Here is an 18,121-nt window from a genome sequence, read left to right on the forward strand (position 1 = left end):
GATGCGGAGGTGGGGCATGGCTTGAGCACTGCTGTATCCAAGTAAACAACGTGTGACATAATGGCCTCCGTGTAGCCATTACCAAAAAGCATAAGTTAAAGCAGCCTGAAGGCTGGTCTAATTTTGGTATGGTGATCAGACAGCAAATGTGAAAAATCAGGATAGGGGGTGAAGGGTAATAGAAGCCTATATAAGAAAAAGAACCAAAAATTGGGACATATGGTCACCCTAAACTTTGGACAGTAGCAGGCCCACCTAGCAGCTCCAGACAGTGGAGGAGTGCTACAGTGGCTCAAAGCTACCTTCCCTCCCACAGTTGGAAACTGTGCTGAGCACAGCTTGGCCACCTCCAAGGATTGGAACCTGAGTGTGTCCCAAGGAAAAGAAATACAGTCATAGTCTCCGCTCAGAGGGTCTCAAGTTGCAGGGGGGGTGGGGTTAGGTTGGATAGTAGGAAAACTTTTTCACTAGGAGGGTGGTGAAGCACTGGAATGGGTTACCTAAGGAGGTGGTGGAATATCCTTCCTTAGGGGTTTTTAAGGTCAGGCTTGACAAAGCCCTGGCTGGGATGATTTAGTTGGGAATTGGTCCTGCTTTGAGTATGGGGTTGGACAAGATGACCTCCTGAAGTCCCTTCCAACTCTAATCTTCTATGATCCTATGATTCTATGAGGGGGTGACAATCTATATTAGGCTCTAGAGAAGCAGGTAAAGTGCAAATGGGGACTAGCCTATGTGCTTATATTGGACTCAGGCATTTCCAGAAGGGAAGTTACCAAGCTGAAAAGACTTGAGATAGACAATATTGACTGATGACATAATTAGGCAAGTAAGGCAAGAAGAGGAGAGAATTACTGCTTAGGAGACGTGAGTTCTTAGTCTGGAAAGGGCAACAATGCATAAAATATACTGTCTGACAGGCAGGATGAAAGCTGGGAGATAGAAACTACAGTAAAGATTATGCATGAGTCTGGTCCTTTTGGAGAAGCCTGAACAAGCAGGATGACAGTGTCTAGAGAACCATCTCAGGGAATCAGTGAAGTTATCAGTAACATCCACATTTATAATCTCAGCAGAAACATGTTCTGCTTTACAGCGCATCACCAGTATGGATCGAAAACTGTATTTCAAAACATTTAGCTCAGTGTAATTTCTACTTACAGAGGAGGTGTGTTTTTCATCCAGGTAGGGGAAGGTTCAGTTCTCTTAATTAAACGTTACGGTGAATTATATCTAACAGCCTCATGACTGCCCCTGCTTTTCCCTATCTCTTTCCCAGACCTCTTCCCTTTTCACTGGAAGTGCTGTAGGGGTCAACTGTACCCGTAGAATTCTAGGTCACTTGGAGGGGAGAAAGGAGAAAGTGGTTCCTCGGTGAGAACTCCAGTAGAGACTGTGCCTAAAGAAGGCATAGTGCCTCTGTGCTCCTTGCTATGCAGAAGGAGACCACCTGCTTCTACACCACATAAGGATGTACACGCTTTCCCTTTGGTCATTCCAGCTGGAGAGTCATGGCGCTGTCTCCCACCCACTTTTTTGGGGGGTGGCTAGCACTTCTAGGGGCACTAGCTAGGAACAATCTTTTTGCTCACAGGAATACAAAAACTGCGAACATGGCTGATTTCTGGGAGGGGCCTGCAACAAAGAATTTTTGCCCTGCCCTCTCTTTTTTTCATACCTACACAGGGGTTAGCCAAAATCTGGCCCTTAATAGGGATCACTGTTCCCTGTGATCCAGATTCTGCAACAATCACATTGAGCAGTGACTCAGGCTGTAGTGAAATCATTACAATTACTCACAGATTAAAAAGTACGAGTGTCAAAACTGGACCATATGAGTTTGAACTGTACTATAATCTCAGAATGGGCATTATGCTGGTGATGGTAATAAGTAACTTTTAGGTTTGCTTCTGCTGGCCTTACTCACACTGAGTAGTGCTTTGCTCTGTGAAAAGTCCCATTCTGGTCCTAAATAAGGACTAATATTCATTTTACATGCTTACCCTAATAGATCAGTCAGAGGTACCCATAATTCATACAACACTTGATTGTAGATTGAAATTAAGACAGGGCTTTTCTGACTACTTAACGAGCAAAATGAAAAGGAAAGAAGTCAATGCCAAGATAAATATGAAAATCTCAAGATTGCTTCCTGTTTTTCTCCTTTTCATGTTCTGACTGCAACATATATTATAAATGCTTTTATTATCTGACCTTCTGCAGATAAATTAGACTGTCATGATAATGAATAGTAAAGTCAGTCTTCTGTAACACTCATGCTGCTGTTGAATATAGATGTATAATTATACCCAAGAAGTAATGAAAGCTCCATGGAGATGTTGATAGATTTGGATCTGACTAGTCTCAAAACACTGCTATCTGAAAGATTAAGCCAAGACTTAGACAGATTTCACCAAGCAGGCCAACATTTAGGTGAATTGTATGGTTTTGCATGCTTATAATACAAAAATGCATAGCTGTTATGTGTTGTTGTTATAGGCTGCCATTCAAAACATGTCGGTCACTAAATCTACAGGGACAGCTACCTTTCCATGGCTTGGAGGTATATACGTTCCTTCTATACATTGGTTTGATTTATTAATGAGCAGTAGAAATACATTCCATGAAACTGCTTGCTGTTTAGGTTTTTAGTATAATAAATCATAGATATGAAAAAATAATTTAATATTTTGGTGCCTTTATTCACTCTGCATAGAGTTCACCTGGCACTGGTTGTGGGATGAACTACATGATCTAATGCTGCTAGGAATTTTCCATTTCTAATTTCTCTGATTCCATTAATTGAATTACAAGGATACGTTCTCTTGATACAGCTAAAACTTTCATCACTGCTAATGGGAGCTTTGCACACACACAGAGAAAAATATGTCAATGTGTAACTTTGAACTGTACTAATTTACCTCCAGCTGCTTTCACTACTCAACTAAAGGGGGGGAAAGTACTACATAGACAATTTAAAAAAAAAAGATTGTTGTTCGTGTCATGTCAGAGACATTTAACTATGTCCAGTAATTGAACATAAAGTGATTTATTAGCATGTAAGGAAACAAAATACAACAACAACATTGGCCATGATTATACTGAACTAATAAGGGATGAATTGCTGCCAAAGTTCAGTTGTGTCCCCTGTGATTTTATTGAAATGCTGACAGTTGGTTCAATCATTCTAGATGTGTCTTATCCAAGACCTATTGAAGTCAATGGTAATTTTTCCATAGGTTTTATATCAGGCCATAAAAGGTCACTTGTGTTGTGCAGGAAAAACTCCCACTGAAATCCTTGTGAGTTTAGTATTCCATCAAGTGTCAATATCTTGGCTCCAGTTCTGCTCCTTGACTAGTAAGAGAAGCAGTGTCAGTCCTTTGGGCCTAAATGTTGGGCTAATCAACCATAGTGGGAGAACTTTAAAATTGTGTATATGAGTATAAGCCATCATTGAGAGTTGTTTCTATCCATGGCCCTCACAAAAGCAGCTTACAGTAGGCCAGAATAATAGCCACAGCTGAATGAATTATATTTTTAATGATGGTAAAACCTGATAGAAAATTCTATTCTATTGTATGTTGCAGTATGCCTTTGCCTGGAAGAATGAATTTCCTAACTGAGACCTACATAACATTACTGAAACATATCACTTGCATAGAAACCTCCGCATTCTGCTGTGAACAATTTGAATTCAGACTTCTCGCTGTGAAGCTAAATTAAATTAGAAAATGAAAATAAAGAGGAAAGCATTATCAGGAAAATAAAGAGGAAAGCATTGTCCACTTAGATGGTTTCTGCAAGCAGGAGTTATTAACAAAAGCTACAGCACCTGATTTTTACTTAAAAGGATTTATGCTAGTATAGTTATACTATTATAAACAGATATAATTAAACTTCAGAAAGACTCTGTAACAGGTGGCCTGGAGGGTCAGACTGCCTATTAGTTAGAATGTATGACTTCCAGCCACTTGCTTGGTTGCATGGCCTCAGCCTTTAAGGCTCAGGGAGGAAGATGGGGAAGGAAGCAAGGGGACCCAGGCAGGGGTCAGAGGCAGCCCTCATGGTAGAGAGAATAAATTCTCTGCCTGGGACTACTTCCTATCAGCAGCTGTTCAGTTTGGGACATGGCCCCTCTAGTCAACTTAGCTGGGCAGCCTGCTTCCCAGAGAGTCCTCTCGTGCATCTCAAGCACTGCCTTGTTATGCTCTCACGCTCTTTCAGATGGGTCAGCTGCAAGTTGGTGAGGCTGATCCCCACAATGTCCCTGGCCTTTGCCCTCTCAGTTGCCTCCTGTGGCTGGGGAGACAATGCTTACTCCTAGGTGGCTGCCTGGTTAGTGATCCCTTCCCCCAGATAGACAGCTAGTTCTTGCTCCTTCACTGGTCAGCCCTGAACTGAGCCAGGCTCCCTCTTTCTCTGCCCCCTCCAGGTCTGGCATTGGCCACAGGTATAACAGGGCAGGGCTAGCAGGGCCCAAAGGCTTTCTATAACCCCTGCTGTACTGGCTGGCAGTTTTTCTCAGCTTCATCACAGGCTAATTTCCCAAGGCTGAGGAACTGAGCAAAATTGATTGGGAGGAAAAACTTAAGACAGAAAAATGTGACTGCACCTTGGGAATTCTTTAAGAGTTTATTATATGGCTCAAAAACCACAATTTTACAGTCAAGAAACAGGCCAATTTTACCTAAAAGCACATCCCAGTTCAGTGGCAAAGCAAAGGCAGCAATCTAAGAAAAGGAAATAGATAGCAACTGATATAAATTAGAAGTTAAGAAGTACAGAAAATTGATGAGGAAAGCAAAAGACATCGGGAAATACGAGGTTAGCAACTCCAAGGACAATAAGGATTTCTTAAGAGTATATTAGGAACAAAAGAAAGTCTAGCAATTGTATAGGCTCATTGCAAGGTAGAGATGGTAACATTGTTAATGATATAGAAAAGACAGACTGGATGAATAAATATTTCTCTTCCCTTTTTTTTAGGGAATGATTTTGTTGTTTTATTTAGTTTGTTTACTTCCTTTATTGCAAGAAGTATCTGCTTTTGGTGAACATTTTTGAATTTTTGTTGAAAATTTCAGTTTCTGTTTTGAAAATTTTTTTGAAAATTTTCCTGGTTTTGGTATTTCAACAAAAAAGTCTAACTATTCTGGGAAAATCTCCCATTTTCTGACTAGCTCTGTAATGCATATAATAGATATGTTACATAGAGTGTATACTTCAGATTAGACTGCATCTTGTTCAACTGAATCTGAAGTATTGCATCCTGCTTTAGGCACCTCAACCCAGAAAGATATTTGAGGGAATTTAGAGAAGTTCCACAAATATGATTACAAAAGCTAGAGGAACTGATTTCAGTGGGAATAATTGTAAAAGTAAAGGATTCATAATATGGCCCTAAATTATTAATAATCATTTTAAATACAACATCCATGAAATTAAATCTTTTCTTTTGTTATTAGGCTCAGGATGGGTTACACACTGTGGCTCATAATGCCAACTGTAACATTAGGAGTGATATTTTTATAACATCAGATGTATTTTACCAGAAGGAAATGCACATATTTGGTTGGTTGTTCTAACAGAATAAAAAATAATTGTATGTAGGTGAAGAATTAAGAAATGTAAAAGGTATCGTGAGCATATTTTCTATTAAACAATTTAAAACTAACAGTGAACAGCATTTGGATTGCACTTTACTAGCTCACAAAAGAATTAGTACTGTAGAAGAAGGCATAGCAGAAGACATAAATTTAAGCTAAAAGTGGCAGATTCAAAAGCATTATACTCTGCAGGGGGGAAAAAAAACAAACCTAATCTGCTTCCCTCTGTGAGGAGGAACAAAAGTATCAGACTGTAGACTGGAAGTCATCAGCTGACTAGCTGAGCATAAGCCAGAGCAAACAGAACAGATTCTCAAAGAACTAATAATGTTGTCATGACAGGAAATAAAGACCCCAAATGGCCTCCATCAGCAAAAGCAATATGGGTGTGGGGGGAATCGGCTCACCTATTCATTGTTCCTGGGAGCGGGGCTGAAATTCTGAAAGTCTACAGCTACATATGCCACAATCCCTAAACAGCTATTAACAGCATGGCAGATTTTCCCCGAGGGAAAAGAGGAACATAATTCATTTTTGTCCTTTTGATTTTCAAATGCTTTAATGAACTTACTCTTCCATATAATCATCTTCTACAAGGCAGTAAGACTGTGGTTCTCCAACCTTTAGTAGTAAAAAAACGACGATCGTCTCATGAACAACCTTCTCTCACAACATCCTCCATTGTCTAAATTAGCTGTTACCACTCAAGAAAGAGATCTTGGAGTCATTGTGGATAGTTCTCTGAAAACATCCACTCAATGTGCAGCGGCAATCAAAAGAAAGTAAACAAAATGTTGTGAATCATTAGGAACAGGACAGATAATAAGATAGAAAAGATATTGCCTCTATATAAATCCATGGTATGCCCACATCTTGAATACTGAGCTCAGATGTGGTCACTCCATCTCAAAAAAGATATATTGGAATTGGAAAAGGTTCAGAAGAGGGCAACAAAAATGATTAGGGGGATGGGACAGCTTCTGTCTGAGGAGAGATTAATAAGACTGAGACTTTTCAGTTTGGAAAAGAGACAACTAAGGGGGAATATGATAGAGGTCTATAAAATCATGACTGGTGTGGAGAAAGTAAATAGGCAATTGTTATTTACTCCTCATAACACAAGAACTAGGGAATCGCCAAATGAAATTAATAGGCAGCAGGTTTAAAACAAACAAAAGGAAGTTTTTTTTTTAACACAATGCACAGTCAACCTATGGAACTCGTTGCCAGATGATGCTGTGAAGGCCAAAGGCCAGAATAAAAGGATAAGTCTTGCTGCAAAGTCAAGGGCAACTGAGCAAAATTAAATTTGCTCACATGATAAATAATCATTTGCAAAGTGACACTAAAAACACAATAATGACTTTTGAGTTCAAGAATCATAAAACAGCATCCAAAATTACAGATGGTGAAGTGATCCTTATTGAGATCAGTGCTTCTGTGTTGTAGAAACTGGACTAAAGTGCACCTTTAGTGCTGCCTCATGTACTTTCATCTTTCTGTGAATCTCTTTTCATTTGAAGAGGTTGAGGACTAGAGCTGTTGAATAACAGATTCTTTGGTTTGTTGGCAATTTCATAACCTTGAAAAATAATTCATTTTAGGTGAGACCAAATTGAGAAATTTTCAGCAGATCAAAAAGTTTTTTAAAAAATCATTTTGGATTGAACGAAATGTTACACTTGACCCAAAATGAAACATTCCATTTAAAAATTATTGAAATCTAATGTTTTTGCATTTTTTTAAATAAAGTTTAAGGAAGTTTCATAACAAAAATCATTTAAAACAAACAAAAAAATAAAAATCAATACAAATTCACTAAATATTTTGGTTTCATTGAATCTACAGCAAGGACCTTTACACCTTGTTTGACCAAATTCCAGATCTGAAAACTTTTAAGAAATGCTGCAAGATGCCCCAGTTTGCAAATCAAATGTGGACTCCTTAAAAGGCTGTCCAAATCCTATACATGGATGTTTATATAAGTGTGTTTGTGTGTGAAACAGCCATTTATATGTCCAGCTGTTGATTTGAGTGTCAGAATTGATGTGGATCCACTAATGGGCATCCAAATTTGTACACTGGGCTCTGGTCTATAGAAGAAAAAACTTATATTCAGCCAGAATTGCAGGGTCCATACAGCTTAATCAGCTTGTGTTACTAAGAAATGCAATACACTGTGTAAGATTTGCCCTCACTTCTTGTCCTGCTTCTGGCTGTTAGTATCACAAAATGCTAAGCACAGGTCAGCAACACAATAAGTAATTTAAATGATTTTTGCAGCCGAAGTTGGAATATTCCATAACATTTGTTGTGCTTCTCTGTAAGATGAAAAAACAGGTTCTCCTCACTGAGCAACATGCCAGGAAAGTGTCACATTTTGTGCAAGTAATTTCCATTCCTTTGTGTTCTTTCACCGTGATGCTGTGAAAATGGTTAAGCAGACTTAACACTATTTTATCTTTGCATGCCATAGATGATAAAACTATGTTTATGATCCAGTTGATTCTCGAACCCTACAACCTCCAAAGAAAAGCATAAATCTGCAAGATATCCTTGGACCTACAGTTTGATTATCAACCTCTGGGGTTCTTGAAAGAAGTAAGGAAGTGTAAAGTCTCCAATAACCCAACAATTCATAACTGGCTACAAATCTGAAGAGCCTCAAGACCATAAATCAGTCTTTACAAAGTCAAGTTGTTTTAAGAATCCACCTTTTTTAAGACAGCAGGGAAAGAATAAATGTACACAAACGCTTAAATCCAGCCATGTTTGCAAAACAAAAAACACACTCCTATTGTTTTAGATCAACCCTCTCAAATGCAGGGGCATACAGATCTGCTGAGTCACATTTTGGGAGACTAGCACAAGACCCACAATTTATGAGCCCGGTTCAAGGCCTGTTGAAGTCATTGTCTTGTAAGTTTGGTGAGGATTCTTTTGACATCCCCTCAAACACATAATACATTTCAAAGCCCAGAAATCTGCAATGCAGTTGGGATAGGAGAGAGAAATTTACTCTTCAGTTTATTCATGTATGCAACATAGTGTAACAGGTATTTTCTCCAAATTTTGAATGTGTTTCTGAGTTGACGCCTATGGCAGTTTCAGCATGCAATATTTTATGACTAAATTATAATAGCCCCTTGAAATAATAGTTTAGAATAGAAATACTAATGGATCACTAACAAAAGCAGTGCAATCATTATTGTTACAACAAAGAACAATCAAAAACAACCAGGGACTGGAAAGCTGCAGGAATGAACTCTGTATCAATGTTAGATTCTCCTAGTTGTGCCAGGACAATTCCCTTGCATGCAGAGCAAAATCCTGTGAAACATAATTCCAACTTTGTTTGGAATTTTGTATGTATAATGTAGAAAAACCAAAAACATTTTAGCAACTGAATTTTCAAGAATTTTTGTTTGCACTTCATATTAAATCTTTTCCCTGATATTAGCTTTAATACCAACAGCCTCATTTCAGGTTTTCCATGCATAGAGTAGTCACCCAAAGTTGACCACTTTTGATGTATGTTTTTAGCTCTCTCATTCCCAAACTGAGTTGCCTAAAGTCATTTCCTTGGAGATATCAACATTTTTTAATAGTCAGTCAATCTCATTTCATATTAGCCTATTATATTTACTGAGTATAATTGTTTTTTTTGTTTTGTTTTAAAAGCATATTACTGAATGCTAGTAAGTGATTTAAATAATTTTTTTACTCAAACTATCAGGGCAATTTTTTCAGTCTGTCTTTTTTATTGGGCTCACCAAAATAGTATGTGAGTGCCTTTTGAAAAAAATATTTTAACAGTTTAAAGAGGTATTTATTTATTTAGAACAAGGAAACATATAGCCTAGCACCTCACAGAATTGGCCATTAAGGGTAAATACAGTTCAGTTGTTTATGAGGATCATCATTAGAACAACCTCCACTCTTCCTAGAACACAATTTGGCACCAATTCAGGAAAGGACTCAGTTGAAGAAGTCCTTTAAGTCAATGAGACTTAAGTAGATGCTTAAAGTTAATCTATCCCAAGCAGCTGTCCTTTCTTCAGTCCCTACTTTAAAACAGCCTAAAATAAAATAAAGGCCTGCTCCATCTCCTATTGAATCCAATAGGTGTCCTCCACTGATTTCAATGGGCATCAGATCAGGCCACAACTAAATTCAGAAAACAGCAAACTAATGATGGAAAGGTGGGGCAATAGCCTTAGAAGAACGGGCTTATTAAAAAGGAATCCTCCAATGATATCAAGTTGTCCTATGCCTACCTGTGTTACTGCATGACTTATTATCTTGACCCTACTTCTCTCCTGACCTACTCCCCTGACCTACTCCTTCTTCCTGTTTGTGATCCAAACTCATTGAAATCAATGGGAATCTTTCCACTGACGTCAATGGGCTTTGGAACAGGATCTTGTTTCAAAGCAGACTGAAAGCTTGTCAGGGCAGAGACTGTGTCTCCCTGTGCATTTGTGCAGCACTTGGCACAACGGAGCCCAAGCCACAATACAAATAATACATAATATTATATAGTCTAAAAAACAAAGTGTTTGAACTTCTTTCCTGTTTAGTGATAATTCAGGCAAAGTGCAAAGCACAAACTTCCCACTGACTGCTGGGTGTGCAGCACTTATGAAAACCAGGCTCTTTATTGCCTTGTCTACATAGGGATTTAAGATGCATTTTTAGGCTTCCATTTTTTTTTAAATTTTCATCAAAAGTGTTTTTCCAGACCCTAGCTTTCCCCCTCCTCCATCTCCATCCTGCCTTCCCCTTGGCAGCCCAATCGTATTGCTATTTCCCTGTTTTTTTCCACCAGAGTACTCCTAATTCTTGATAACGGGAGTATCAGACTTAATTCCTCATAAAGGAGATCAAAGAGCAGATTGGATGTTTTTAGGAGCAATGTGTTGCTGTTGGGGACTATCAGGACTATGTGACACTTGGGGCAGGGGTGTGATTCCCAGCCTGCAGGTGCACCCACACCAGCTCTGTTCGAGCTAGTGCACTAAAAATAGCAGTATATCTGGGGTACCATGGGTGGTGGCTCAGACTAGTCTCCTGAGTGCATACCTGGTGGTCCAGGCAGACACATACTTGGTGCAGCTAGCCCAAGCTGCTGCCCCTGCTACCCTAGCTACATTGTTATTTTTATCGTATCAGCTTGAGCAGAGCTAGTGAGGGTATGTCTCTGCAAGCTGGGAATCATATCCCCCAACTCCAAGTGTAGACAGAGTCACAGATCTAAAGACAGTAGTTAACCACTTGAGCTGCATTAACTGTTAGCTATCAGTTTCAGTGGTGACAATATTCTGTCCCAAGCCTCTAGCCTTGGGCAAGGGTATCACAAAGGCAGGGACCCATGAAGAGAGAGATTAAGGAACTCCAAAAGCAAAAAGCCTAATCCTTTATAATCCTCTACCTTTATTCTACGTCTTTCATAGATTTACTTGTTCTGTGTCTTCCTAATCTTGACATTGAAAGGGAAAAGTTTTTTTAATCAACGTTTACCGTAACTTATTTTGTATAGCCTTTGCTCCAGTTAGCAATAGGGAAGGATTGAGGATATAAGGACCAGGTCCTCAGCAGATGTAAACTGATGTTTCTCCATGTATGTTATGGAGATTGGCAGTGCTATCTCTCAGATAAGACAGAATGCTGAAGTGCTGACAACTTGTGCTCATCAGAAATCATATGATGCTTTTTAATGCTAAGCCCAAGTTGATAATTGCATTTGGCCTGTAGTTTTGGTTGACTTTTGTAGCAGGGTCCCATCCCAGAACTTGCCATCTCATGACACAGTGTATCCCTGCAGCTACTCTCAGTTCACTCCTGGATCTCCAAATAAATTTATTCACAGTCCTGAGTATTTAAAGCAACATTCCCCTTCTTGGGAGCTAATGTATTTTTACAAAAATACAGTTTCCACCAGCTCTCTAGGGGCTTCCAACTCACCTCTTGTCCAGGGCCACAGTGTCTTGGTTCCCCTTCAGTTCCCTCTGGGCTCAGGAGCTGTGCCAGACCCACTACAGCCCCAGGCTTCTCTGAAAACACTTTCCCTCCATCTTCTTCCTGTCCTGGTCCCCAGACTCAATTTATTTCCATTAGTTCAAGGATTTCACAGTCCTCTTTTATAGGGCTGTGCTGTGGTTTAAGCAGGTTTCTCTAGCCCACTAGCATCCAGATTCCAGTGCCTGTTCCTTGGACACTCACACACTTCACACTTTTTCAGCTTGGGAAAGAGACAACTAAGGGGAGATATGATTGAGGTCTATAAAATCATGACTGGTGTGGAGAAAGTAAATAAGGAAGTGTTATTTACTCCTTATAACACAAGAACTAGGGGTCACTAAATGAAATTAATAGGCAACAGGTTTAAAACAAACAAAAGGAAGTATTTATTCACACAACACATAGTCAACCTGTGGAACTCTTTGCCAGAGGATATTGTGAAGGCCAAGACTATAATAGGGGTCAAAAAAGAAATAGATACATTCATGGAGGATAGGTCCATCAGTGGCTATTAGCCAGGATGGGCAGGAATGGTGTCCCTAGTCTCTGTTTGCCAGAAGCTGAGAATGAGCAACAGGGAATGGATCACTTGATGATTATCTATTCTGTTCATTCCCTCTGGGGCACCTGGCATTGGCCACTGTCGGAAAACAGTATACTGGGCTAGATGGACCTTTGGTCTGACCCAATATGGCCGGTCTTATGTTCCCTTTGGTTCAGAGGCCCCACAGCCCTCCCTCTTGAGGCTATGTTGTGATTCAGGCAGACTAAAGCCCTAAGCCAGCTTCTCCCAGCTGACCCTTCTAAATGACCTCCACCCAGTTCTACCAAGGCTGGCAATAAAGTCTTCCAGACAAATAGAACTCAGAACAATACCTTCATAACAAAGTCCTTTTCTCCAAGGCATTTCTCCTGACATGCAGCCTTCCAATCATCCTCACCATTTAGAGACCAGGTCAAACCCCCTCAGTTCTCTCTCTCTGGGCTGAAGGTAGTCAGCAAGCAAGCAGTCCTTCTCCTACTAGTGTCTCTGCAATTATGAGTGGGAAAGCAAATTATATGATGCCCTCTTTCCCGAAACTTGTCTTAGCCATTGAGAAAGAGGGGACCCATCTCTCACTCTATACTACAAGGTTCCTGGTCCCAGGCCCTTAAAGAAACCATTGCCTGGGTTTTTGTCCCTCAGACCACTTCCTTTCTCCCAGCATCTGTCTCTGCCATACCGCTGGCCTTCATCTGTTCCAGAACTCCTGGAATCTTAAAAGGTCTGTTTTATGGAACAGGGCTGGCTGCCTCCGGTCCTCACTATCCCTTAAAAGGAAAAGATCACCCTGTTACAAATAGCCTGTTTATTCTGTGATTCTCTTTATCTGGAATTTCTTCTAGATTCCTTCCTCTGCAGAACTGAGCACTAGAATTTAAAAAATTGTTTCTACCCTCCTGGTTGTGAGGAAAGCCTTAAAAACCACAACATGGATATAATCCATACAGTGCAGACAGCCTGACAATAGCTCAGAGAGGTGCAAACTGCCCAACACTCATCTCAACCTGAAACATACATGTCATCTGAATTCTGAAGCATACAGGAGACTATTTGAATGTCAGGACTGTTACCTGTTTTACTGCTGATCACTTTAGCAGAAACATCTAGCTAGTGTCCTAATTCCATTGGCCCAAACTACTTCCCACACCTTCTCATTTGCCAAAAGCCCCAATTTCCTGCTAACAACTTCTCAGTACCGCTATGTGTTGTCAGTACAAAAATCTAGAGCATGTCTGAAGTAAAAATGTGGGGAACGTATAAAAGAAATTGAATGTAATGCCAAAATACAGAGCACAGGTGTTACTGTATTGATTGTGCTATTTATTTTCATATTGAATCTACTAAAAACTCCATTTTAAAATTTAAAGGAAACTGCCACAGAATTTCCAGTCAATGACACAGAAATCAGAGAGTCCTGCCACAGAATTTAAGTCCAGTTTGCTACGGAGTACCAAGCTCTCTGGATACCATATTCCTCTCTAGACGATTCCTAAACATTTTTGCAGTGTTTCACTCTAGAGAGGTTCTATCTATGGGCAGTTTCAGTATAAAGTATTTTTATATCAAATGAAAAGCTTCATTTTTCCCAAGACAGCAAAGGTCATCTTTGGCAAGATGAAACTAACTATTCCAGTTCCCCTCCCACAGTAAGATTTGAAACCTCGATCTTCAAAACCATATCCCTGAACACTAACAAAAATGATGACAGTAAGACAAAAATGTCATACTGGAAAATAAAATGTTACTTGCTGCATTACACCCCTCCTGAATAACGTATCTGAGTGCTGGTAATATGTCAAGTGTGAGTGAAATAGGTCCCTAAGTGAACATGAGTACCTTGTTAATTAAACAGCTTACACTGGCCACAATCCAGAACCAAGTGACAGCAATTACATAAAAAGCGTTGGGACTATATTCGAAAGCTACACTGTAAATTGTACTTGAGCAACCTTGGCAGTGAAAAAAAGGTCTTCTGTGACAGCATGTTAAAACAATAATTCAGCAGTTCTGTGCCAAACAGCTGTTTATATCCTTCCCCAGGGAGACTAAATGGCACTGAAGTAAACTTCATTAACTAAAGATTTGCTTACATGACAGTTGCACTTCCCACGTAATAAATTTAGGAGATAATGGGGCATATTTTGCTCTCACACCAGTGTAAATTCAGAGTAACTATTTTAGTCAATAAAGTTAATCTGGATTTACAGTAGTATAAGTGAGGGCAGAATATTGCCTTACATTCTTAAGGCTTGGTCTACACTAGGAGTTTACATGGGTATAGCTGTCTCTCTCAGGGGTGTGGAAAATCCACACCTCTGAGAGATATAGCTGTACTGACCTAACCCCCTCTGTGGATAGCATTAGGTCAACAGAACAATTCTTCTATCAGCCTACCTACTGCCTTTTGGGGAGGTGGATTACCTACACCAATTGGGAGAATCCCTCCCATCAGCATAACTAGTGTCTAAATACTATAGCATTTTTGCGTAGACATACCTGAAGTGAGCTGGGAAATTCGCAGCCTTAGACATATACACATACACAGAACACACTGTCACACAGGGGACAAATGCTGAAGAAGGACAAATACTGAAGAAGGACAAATGCTGAAGGGCTCTAGCTATTCTTTCCCTACTAAAAGTCTCCAAGCCAGTGTAGCATCAACAAGTTACAGTTCCAGGACCCAGTTTTGCTCCCACTGACATCAAGAGGAGTTTTGCCATTAACATCAGAGGGAGGACTAGGTACGGAGTGTGGTTTACTTGTGTCCCATTGAGCTCAAATTTGTTCAGCGGAGAGCTGGTCCCTTCCGCTTCCCCCCATTTACTCCATGGCCAGCCATATCCTATTGCATTCCTTTTTCTGCTTCAAAGGTCCGTTTCTACATCGTGGCCCCTCCATACAGGTGTTGTTCCAGTTTTCATTGGACCCTCTCTTCCTCTTGGGCAAAAATAATGATCAGTGGAGGGGGAAAATGGTCAGAAAACAGTAGGGTACAATTTCGGCATAGTGTATAGGAAACAAGATACATGAATGTCCAGGCTCAGAGTCCAACAGATTTCTCCCTGTCACATTTACCCTGCCTCTCTCCATGCCCCGACACAAAAGCACATGCACAGCTCTGTGTTAATCTGACCTGTTTTGTCCTGAAGTAACATACTTCTAATGGTTCATGCTCTGATGCAGAATCTTAGCTTCCTTTGCCATGCTTAGAAGCATAATGGGAACAAAAAGAGAGGGAAGTGGCAAAATACAAGCTTTTGGGACCAGCAGGTAAATTACTAACTAAAATCAGCTCTAACCTAATAGAAGGTTGTTGTAGGAAGCTGGCAAATAAACAGTTTGCAGGACTAATGGTGGTGCACTCTTGCATTCTTTCCTGTGAGAAGACATCAATATGAGCGTATATTTTTATGTAAGGCAGGCAAGATATTTGGTAGAGGTACAAATTGAAGCCAAGAATAGCACTGCATTTTAACTGCATACATAACAACAATATGGGAGAATTTTTTAAAAGTATCAAAATTTGTTCCCATTGTAGGCTACAAGACTGTAGAAATTTTGCAGAAGTCCCTTGTTTTAATATTTTTTAGGTTAAAACTAAATGTAATGGAAGATTAATTTCCACAGCTGATAATCCAGCAAGGCATTTATTCCTGCCTTTAAAACTACCGTTCGATGGAATAATATTTGAACCTACAAATAGTCCATTTTTAAAAATTTCAAATAATAGGGCCCTATCAGCCTGATCCAATGCCCACTGAAGTCAATGGGAGTCTTTTTGTGGGCTCCAATGGGCTTTGGATCAGGCCACTAATGAAAGGCATAGATGCTCTAAAATCCAGACAATAAGCCACAAAACAAACAAACAAACTCACGCATCGCTGTCATATTTTTACACACTTTGGGTACATCTACACTAGAGACTATACATGTGTCCATGTTCGAGGTTGTGCCATAACCCCCCTGTTGTCCACACCTAAGGCGAGTATAGGGTGAGTAAGCTTGCATGCCAGAGGGTATGGGTAAGCGCCTTAGGCTGTGGCACTGTGTTGTACCCATGCAGGTTTGTAGTATGGATGGGGCTAAGGGGCATGTACCAGGTCTCAAGTTTCAATAGTCCCCCCCCCAATTTTCACAATACCACTATTATGCATTTGGCTAAAGCTAAGTCTTAAAAACAGAATATTAACGAAAAAAATCATTGTGCCCTGCGTCTGTGTATTTCTCAGCTAGCAGCCAGGCACCAAAGGTTGCTCAGGACTGTGCAGACTGGAGAACCAGAGAGGGTGGGTTAGAAAGGTTGTGGGTCTTGGTTGTGCAGACTTGTGTATGTTTCTAAACATCTTACAAATATATAAAACAGCAGCAGTTTGAAGTTTTGTTTTAGCTACAAATAAAATAAGTTGTAAGTTCTTGAGCTTTGTTAACATCTAAAACACTCAACTGTAATTTTTGTACTGTTGAAGCAAGTAAATTTTAAATCCCGATTTTGGGATAAAAAGCTGTAAGCTTTAAAATATAAGCAACTATCATTTTTTCTTTTCTTTTTTTCAATATATGTTTAAACTAAAATAAGGTTTTTCTTTGAAATTGTAATTTCATGAATTAATGTCCGACCCAAGGTGGAACTGTGATCATTAAGCTTACAAATTTACCCTAATTCTGAGCTCAACTGTACAAATTACAAGAAAGTTTATAAGATGTCACAATAACTTATAATAACAACAAATGTTGATGGGAAAAAGTACAAAAGAGACAAAAAAACTGAATTGGTTCAAACAACAAGGCTAACGGACATAACTCAAGGACTGTGTTAAGCTCATGCCTGGTAAACAAGAAAATGTGGGTCCAGAAGCTCATGAACCAAAATTGGTGTGGTAGTTATTAGGCCTAATTGGTTGAAAAAATAATGAAGGATGGGCTATTTCACCCATCACTCCCTCTTTAGGTCCTTAAGGAAAGAGATTTTTGGGGGAGGGAATATGGAAGGACAGATACTACTGGAGCATACTTCACCTCATGGCTGCTACCCTCACCATCTGAAACCCTGGACCTTCTTTCTCCTAATCCTGAGAGATGTTCTGACCAGACCAGGCCAAAGAGAGGGACCCAGATAACATTCCCATGTCTATCAGCTCCAGTGGAATCCCAAACACCATCTGGATGAAATGGGATTGAATTCTAAACCACAAGAGCTCCAGGCCATCTCAACTCACTTCTGTTTTCCCCAAAAGGACAGTTATGATCTTTGATACCATCTAAGAGAATCACAACATGGGGGTGTTTCCTTCTAAAAAAACACTCATTCTAGCTAAAGAGAAAGGGAAAAGGGATGTTGTTAAAATGAAAGCCGACTTGATACTTTACATTTTAAATGCTTTAATTGTTTTCCTTCTTTTCTGTATCCTTAATAAAATGTAAAAATGACATTTAATGATGCACTTGCCATGGTGTTCAGCTGGTTGAGGTCTAATTATACCACATCCTGAACTTGTTTAACACTGTTTAATGCTGAACAGTGACCAGGTTTTGTTAATACATTTGGCCCATATATTCAATCTAAATGAATACAGCAGGTGCAATGGCTAACCCCTGCACAGTTTGGAAACCACATCTTCTGAAATCTAGCCCATATTTCTGGAACTTTTCTTATGGCAACCACCCATGGGTAAATCACAGTGTTAATTGCCTCACACGCCTGCACAACCAAGACCCCAACTGTGGACTTCTTATATTCTTAGCAAATATTGTTGGGACTGAGAATGGCCATACTGGGTCAGAACAAAAGATCTGTCTAGCCTTGCACCTGTCTTCCGACAGTGGCCAATGCCAAGTGCTTCAGAGGGAATGAACAGAACAGGGAATGATCAAGTGATCATTACCATTCCCAGCTTCTGGAAAACATTCTAGAGACACTTACTCCACAAAAGACCTATAGCTGCCT

Source organism: Gopherus evgoodei, chromosome 7 (genome assembly GCF_007399415.2).
Source record: "Gopherus evgoodei ecotype Sinaloan lineage chromosome 7, rGopEvg1_v1.p, whole genome shotgun sequence".
Lineage (NCBI taxonomy): Eukaryota > Metazoa > Chordata > Testudines > Testudinidae > Gopherus > Gopherus evgoodei.